The sequence below is a fragment of the Aphis gossypii genome, chromosome 3 (assembly GCF_020184175.1).
Source record: "Aphis gossypii isolate Hap1 chromosome 3, ASM2018417v2, whole genome shotgun sequence".
In the NCBI taxonomy this organism is placed as follows: domain Eukaryota; kingdom Metazoa; phylum Arthropoda; class Insecta; order Hemiptera; family Aphididae; genus Aphis; species Aphis gossypii.
The window spans coordinates 34,962,508-34,970,973 of NC_065532.1; the positions used below are offsets into that span (position 1 = coordinate 34,962,508).

The 8,466-nt window shown below is 29.6% G+C and overlaps 1 long non-coding RNA gene across 1 annotated transcript; it reads left to right on the plus strand.

The window, feature by feature from the left end:
• The first annotated feature begins 3,113 nt into the window (after nt 1-3,113).
• On the plus strand, nt 3,114-6,984 carry LOC126551394 (uncharacterized). Its single transcript, XR_007605296.1, has 3 exons — nt 3,114-3,221; nt 5,780-5,891; nt 6,816-6,984. It is a non-coding gene; the product is annotated as an uncharacterized LOC126551394 (long non-coding RNA).
• The last annotated feature ends 1,482 nt before the right edge of the window (nt 6,985-8,466 follow it).

The following is an 8,466-nucleotide window of genomic DNA, read 5'->3' on the forward strand; positions in this document are numbered from 1 at the left end:
AAGTGATCTACAAATTTGAATTACAGCCAACGCCGCGTTGTGTGAATAAATTAGATACGTACGTAGATGGATCGAGTCGGATAAATATGGAAATTGCGTAAAATTAGGTATTCATTATCGAGATAAATAACCTAAACGCTTAACCGAACGAAATCTCGACATTCCACAAGGTTAAACATATATCGTTCCACTGTTAAATATATAGCATTGGTTATCAATTAGATATATTATCATACCTATATTTATTGTCAATGATTATAGTACTGTAGATTGTTGCAGTATATCGCTAATCAAATATTCCGATCACGAGCACACGACTGTATCCATAAAGATTATGATATTCTTTAAACTGTAAGTCGTAAACGTTTAGGGATCGTGCGAATTGTCTTTTTATTCAAAAAACGAAACGTGTTTTAATTTGTTTTACGGGCGGAAGTGAACGTTTAATAAAGTCATAAAAAAAAGTACGCCCGACGACGAGACGAACAACATAATAATAATATTCTACTTTGTTTTTGACAGCTACAAACGGAAAATCATTAACAGAATTATATTCTGCTGATAACGTAACATGATGTTTATAAACGGAATAATAATATAAAGTTTACTGTAAAGGTTATATCGTCTAATTTAATGTAATATCGCATTGATAGAAAATCACAAAAGAATACTTACTACACAGCAAAAGGTACTTCACATAAAAATATTCGTTTATGTTAGCTATACTGATCTGTAAATGAGTCCGTACTAAATACTGTATGCTGAATCATTTACAGAACATTAATAAAATGTAGTTTGAATTAATACATCAACGGTCAACACGACAATTCAATAAATATATAACTCGTTTGTATAACGTCATCGCTACTATTACATTTTTATCCCGTTTATGGAAGTACTGTGCGTAGGTATATAGCAGATATAGTCTATCCTCTGTATAGTCTATAATATTATGATATGCAATCGCGTGCCTACAAATCGATTTGTGTCCGGTTATGCGTCACACTGTACACGTGAAAAATGTACGGCAATATCAAAAAACGGAAATCTGAAATCGTTGTTTTTATTATTTACGAGCTCACATTGTGATTGTATCCGCTCGGAGCGATAATGGAAAAATCACTAAACGAATCAACGATAAATGGAACTTTGATGGAGATCAATTGGGTATCGAAATCGCAAATGTCTTTTAGGTATTATATTATATTCTATAAGTAATAGAGCCGATAGATTATGACGTATCTCACGTACTTACCTATATTGTTATAATATTAGTTACTACTAACATTGTATGCTTTTAAAAATGCCATGTGAATATTATATCGAATGTAACTCATGTATATCTCACAACTATTGGATTTTTTTTTTTAGTTCTATTATATACATGGATCATTTTTAAAAATTTTCGTTTTTATTATTTTTTTTTACCTTATTTTTATGTAGGTTGTGTATTATACATTTATTGCGTAATTTCGGTTTTGAGACACCAGTGCAAAAATAATAAAATATTTTTGACACACTTGCCCCGTCGATATTGGTACAAATACTGTGAGGCTTAGCTCCCAATTGAAAATAAGTCTCTGTCACATATTAATCTTTATCAATGTTTTTCGGCCTTCAATTTTTTATTTTTACCTATATTTTAGAAGATGCATTTGTGTAAGATCGTAGATAAATTAAACGGAACTTGGTAAAATTAAATAATAAAAATAAAAATAAATACAGTATTTTATAAATTATCCAAGATATTTAAGTCAATTAATATATATATATATTATATTTAAATCAGTATTTTTTTTTTATTTATTTATTTATTTATTTTTTTTTTATTGTGTAAATTAACACTTTTCATGCTTAAAATATATATTTAATGTTTATTATAAAGAGTTATAATATCATGCTCACTCATCTTTAAAATTAATAAAAAAAGTTTAAATTCTTGTGTTTGGAATACTAAAAGATTATATTTGCAAAACATACTGTATTGTACTATACTTTATACTATATAACTATTTTTTTTAAATTTTTTTTATGAGTGTCTTATACTTCTGTAATAAGTAGTAAAAACTTTTTTTTGTGAAAATCTGGCTAAATCTTAATTTATGCGCTTAGTTCCCTTAAGTGTTTTTCAAGCCTCTCTTAAACTAATATTAGGTTCTGAGTAAAGAAATAAATGTAATAATTTTACAATTAAGTGTATTTTACGAGTCTGTAAACATTTGATACTGTAGAAAAAATTATTCGATCTTCGTCTTCAAGAAAAGTTTTTGATATACATGTTATATATTATGTGTATTGTGTATATGATGTATATATATTGGATCTAGTTTGCACTTTAAGGGACTAAAAGTAGAAATTTTCCAGTAAATTATAAAATAATCGAGAAAAAAAATACGAATAATGAAACTACTTATGTAAGTAATACAAGTTTTCTTAGAGATTATTTAAAAAATAACTGTAATTAACCATGTTTTTGAATTTGTTAGCTTCACGCTCGTGTGTTATTTTCATTTGATAGTGCGGTAAAGTGGACATTTCAGAATTCATCAGGTTTGGTTGTTAGTCTGCTTCTCTGGTCGCTTGTTTTTAGATGATTGACCACCCACGAATTAAAGTGATAGGTACAGTATTATACTTATAACAGTTTTAACTTATGAGACTCGGAATTTAAAGCATATTATGCTTCTTTTTTTTTTTTTATAAATGAGATTAAAATTTAATTTTTATTCGTAAATTCGTTTTACATCATTCTGATTCCAAATAAACTAATTTATTTTTACTTTTTTCGGTTTTATTTTTATGTAAATGCTTTTTTGTTTTTTTCGGTTATTCCAGATGTGAATTTTTATATGTTTATTATCTTATAGAAACAAAAAAAATTAAATTAATAAGAAACGTAAAAACCCAGAATGCGTTATAGGTATTGGATTATTATTACTGCTTTCGTTATCGGCTTGTTTATGGAATGTATTAAACGTATAGAATAGATGACCATTGACCAATCTATATGTTATAGTCTGCAGTGCCTATACGACCAGTCTACCTATAACATCGATGTCGACCAATTCAAAATTTAAGATATAGTGTTGTAATTTGAAACCTCTTGTATGAAGTATGCACCGATCACTTCAGTGGATGTATAGAGAGTTCGTTTTCTACGTTTGAAAATATTCTGTCGGACAATAGTCAGTTTTACTACTGCAAATCTAGAAAAATACAAGGTAAGTAATTAATTCTTTTTTTAAATTTTATATTCAGTTTAATAACTAGTTCATGTTAATTTTTTTTTTAAAACAATCGTGTGCTTTTTTTGTTATTCATTATGATTTAAAATCCGAGCCCTAGTTGGAACTTATATTTGAGATGTACGATTTGTACCTAAGTAGGTACAGATAAAAAAAAAAATATTGTATTGAACATAACGAATTTAATATTAGTTTTATAGATGTCTTGAATTTTTGTGCGATTAATATATAACTAGTTAAAACCAATATAGTCGCATAAAATTTTAAATTTAAATATTTAATTTATTTAAAAATTAGATTTTGAACTTTTTTTTGAATATTATGTATATATATATTTATATACTTACCTACGTTCAATAATAGATTTTTATATGCTTTTGCAGTTCTATCATTTTTCAAATGACCATATAAATCATATGGGCAGTTTAATTAAAAATAATTTTACTGGGGAGACTTTGGGCCCCAAGTCTTCCCCTCGGTCACGTTCCCGCGTATCGTTTTATTGTTTCTCCGGGCACTTGCTTCAAACGTATAGGTATAACGTGGCTGTGTTTTAAAATATTTGAAAATGTATCATTGTTCGACACCTATACACACACACACACACACCCACACGTGAAAAGGAAAGACGACAGAACGTATTTGTCGCCATGTGTGTGACACGCATATGTATAGGTAACAGCTGTATACATAATGTACAGCATAGAAAATATCGATTTTCGATGGCAATATTCGAGTCGCGGACTACTCTCCGCGCGCGTCGTTTCACCGGTATAGACGCGAGAAGAATCGTTGTGGGGAGTAACGAGAAATCCGACTTGACAGCTAACACGTTAAGGTGGTATATAATAATAATATGTACGCGTGCGCGTGTTTTTAGAGGTTTTCCCTTGCTTTTAGTATAAGCTTATAGTGGGCTCAACATCGGAAAATGGCTGACAAGACGAATCCGCACGTGTCCGCTTTTACGGAAAAATGCGATTTCGTGTCTTTAGCGCGTATGTGTGTGTGTGTGTGTGTGTGTGTGTGTGTGTGTTCTATATAATATTATGTGGTGTATAACTATATTATATTAGTGCAGCTGGTGGGCATGGCATTGCGGCAGCGGCGTCGTACGCGGAAACATATTTTTTTCAACAAACTATTATATGGGCTGCCGTCGCAGCTGCGAGCTGCAGACTCGCAAAGAGCGATTTTCCGACGTTATTGAATCTTGACATAATTAACGATATTGTATAATATGTACAATGAGAAGTATTATTATACGACTTGCGATCGCACGATTAGAATACTATATAATAATATTCAAGTCGTCTGATCAATCGTTACAATTAGATGATTTGATGTTCTCGTCGTCGTTCGCGACGGTATTATATAAATTTTGAATACGACATATTATATGTACAACGGGCATATGATTACATACTACGAAAATATTTGGCTTTTATACAATATCATAGTCGGTAACAGAATTACTACAATTAATATCGTCGTACGCAAGATTATATTGTTCGTCTATTCTAATAATTAATAATACTATAATACGTGTATAGGAACCTACGTACAATAGTATAATATGTACGTAAGGTATCTCGAGTATATATAATCTGAAAGACGGAGGGTTTAAAATATATGTTTGTCGGACTGGATTACATCGGGATCGTACGGCGAATGGACCTGAAAGAACTTGGCGGGGTTTTCAGAATGAAAAAAGTGTCTGAATCACATTTAGGTCAGATTTTTAATAAGCTCGCGAGCTTATCAAAAAAATAATATTAAACGAGTTTTGGAGGTAGGTATTACAACACTACGCGCGTATTATAGGCTTATCGCTCATGATAATATTATTATCATTACACACGGTAAATTAGTCGAATGGAATAATGTGTTAATACGATATTAGTTAAGTCAGTAAAATACATTAAGTACATTTTATAAAATTATAATGATATTATTAAATGCACAGACGGATATATTAAATATTTTTGACTTGAGGTGGCCGAAAACGATTCAGTTTCGCATATCTTTATAAAGCTTGATTGCAATTTATTTGCAATACACATTATTATTTTTTATGTAATACGTCATGATATAAGTATGGCTCAATAGTCCAACATCACATCAATTATTATAGCCGTAGAAAATCAATTTATTCAAGAATTTCCAACATTAATCCATAAATAAATAGGTTCAATTTAATTGAACATCTATATTTCAAAAACCAATTGTGAAATTTGAAATTTATTTAAAACAAGTTAATTTTTAAAAACTGTTAATTGTTTGTCAACTCGAAATCAAAAATAGTTTGTTTTTCTACATTTTTATAACAAAATATTATTTTTACAAATATCAAAAAGCTCACATAGTAGGTATTGTAGGTATTGTTAAATAAAACTTAATTAATTTAATTTTTTTTTTTATATGAATAAGATTAAAAAAAGCTTTTAATATTAATAAAAATAATTGTTAATTGTACAACCACTTGAAACATTTTTTTTCTGTATGCGTGCTATTAATTTATGATTTTCTTATAGATTACTGTTGAAAAAAAAAGTCATACTTAAATATATTGATACTTTCCAAGAAGATACTTTGAGTTATGCTGGTTTTTGTTGTGGACACCGTTCGTATCATAAAGACAAACACGTACGTATTTATGATTGTATATACGCCCTCCATCTCTGCTCACCAGATATTAAACCGAAAATCGTGTTTTATAATTTAGGAAAAGACGGGCGCGACCGAACGTATAATACATATATACCTAATGGTATCACACCCTTCATAAACTATATATAAATAAATATGTATGCTATTTAGTTAGTGGACGTTTCGTTAAATCGTCGGTATAATATATTCGCAAACGGAAATGTTGCCTTTTTTGGCAAAACATTTTACGCGACACGTGTCATTCGGTGGACCCCGCTATAAATATTCATAACGATATGGCATGGTGCGAATAACGGACCAAGAAATCCGCTATAAAGTTTCATTTAGAAAATTGCACCGATATATTATATAGGTATATGCACTTTACACGATGTTGTTTTGCATACATTATCGACCGTGCGCGCGCATCCATATATTATTTTGTATAATGTACCCAGTGTGAGTGTTTAGACTCACAATAAACAAAACGAACGTGTGCGACCCTCGAAGTCTTGGCGCTAAATCGCGAAAACGAAGTGACACCGAAGAACGACATTAGTACATAGTTTGTTTCTGAAAGTGCACTCACTTATCTTTGTCTTATATTTTTATTACTACGAAAACCGTTTGAGCGTTCGCCGTAGTTCAGTGTCGTGTGACACACATATATATATGTACATTATGGGTTGGATATACTCGTACATAATATATATAATATACCATATTATATATAGGTAGATACAAGATACACCGTTATTCATTAACCTTCACCAACGCCCCCATTTAACCTTCTAAGAACACACACACGCATTGAGATTTTTGGGAATATTAACTAAAAACCATAATATTTTCAAATACTTAGGTATATATTATGATTAAAATAAAAAACTCAAAAAATATATATTCATTTTTTTTTTTTAGACGAGAACCACCCTTTTTCCCCACTGTGAATTATTATTAAGCTCCTGGACGTTTTGGCCACGATGAAGCTATGAATGTCATTATAGGTATAATATGGTCTTATAAGCATAATTCAAAATTCTCAAATTTAAAATTTAAATAAATACGTTTTAAAAGAATAAATGTGAGTATGAGCATAATTTGTTGGTAAATCATCCTATATTATATGAAACATGATAATATATATTGTAATGGGCGTGTGACCTTTGTGTTGCTGGTGTTTTATACTCTTGGATATTATACGACGACACGATGACGCGGAGCATCAAACGTCGAGCTATTGGTTTGTATATAATATAACAATAATAATATATAAAACACGTGCGTTTGCTATTGTTTCGTAAATTTATAATGGTCCGACGTCGAACGTATATGTGGCGTATATTGTACGCCGACGATATTTTATGGTCACGACAATATATTATTTTATCGTTTATCGCGTACCTACGACTTATTAATCAATATAATAATTATTGTTGTTTTATGCCGATGCAGGACGTTGTTGTATGTTTAAAAAAAAAAAAATAATAAAAAAAAAATACTAACATAGTAACATTGAATAATTATAAAAAAATTAAAACAATAGGTGCGGGGCTCGATTGATATCATCGTGCAGCCACTCCGGCAGCCAAATGCGAACATTGAATAACGATAATAATATACGCATATGTACCTATATTATAACAGTATACATGATATAATGAAATGACAACGTATAATAATATTGTAACGATGGTATTACCTAATATGACATGTGATGGCGGTGAGTCCGAATCGAGTTTTTCGCTTCGGAAGTTTGGAATTACAAGCTATAATAAGTAGGGGAACGCGAGTTTTAATATGATTATGCATTTCCATCATCAGTTCGGCGAGTACCTATCGTCAATATTTTGTTTTTCAGTGATAAAGTGCTATATGTGTACGTAATTATTAAACTGTGCAGCTGTATATACCATTTTAGGGAAGAGACAAGATATAATAAATGTTTATTTTTTATTCTGCTATTGACGATTTTGTAAACAATATATTTTCTTGTTTGCGCTTTATTTTGTAAATTTTTTTAATAAATGTCATACTTTTTATTCTCGGTTAGTTAGATTTACAATGTTAAATTTGTTTGTTGGCAAAAAATTATAATTTATGGGATGTGTTTAATTATAATATTCGTAATAGGTTACGTTACTTATACTCAACTACGTAAAAATGTGAATAAAAAATAATAGTTTCTGCATCTTTGGTGTCGTTTACGAATTATTCGAATATTTCAGTACTCCGATATGCAAGTTATAACCGTTTCTTGGAATTACAGAATGAAAAATCGTTTTATGAAGAACTCCGGAAAAATATCGTTGGAGTAAAATATTACTTATAATATTTCTCTAAATTGTTTAATGAGTGAATGTGTGATTGAGTAAATATTTTTAAATCATTTACAATATTATTGATAATTAATTATAAATATGTAAATTATGTAGAAGTATAGATACTTATGAATTAACGAATATATATAATTTATAATTTTTTTTTTCAAAAAATATTATTAAGGTTTATAGTTATAATGACAAAGACCCTGGTTTAATGAGTGATTTCCAAGCATGACTGTACGAGTAAT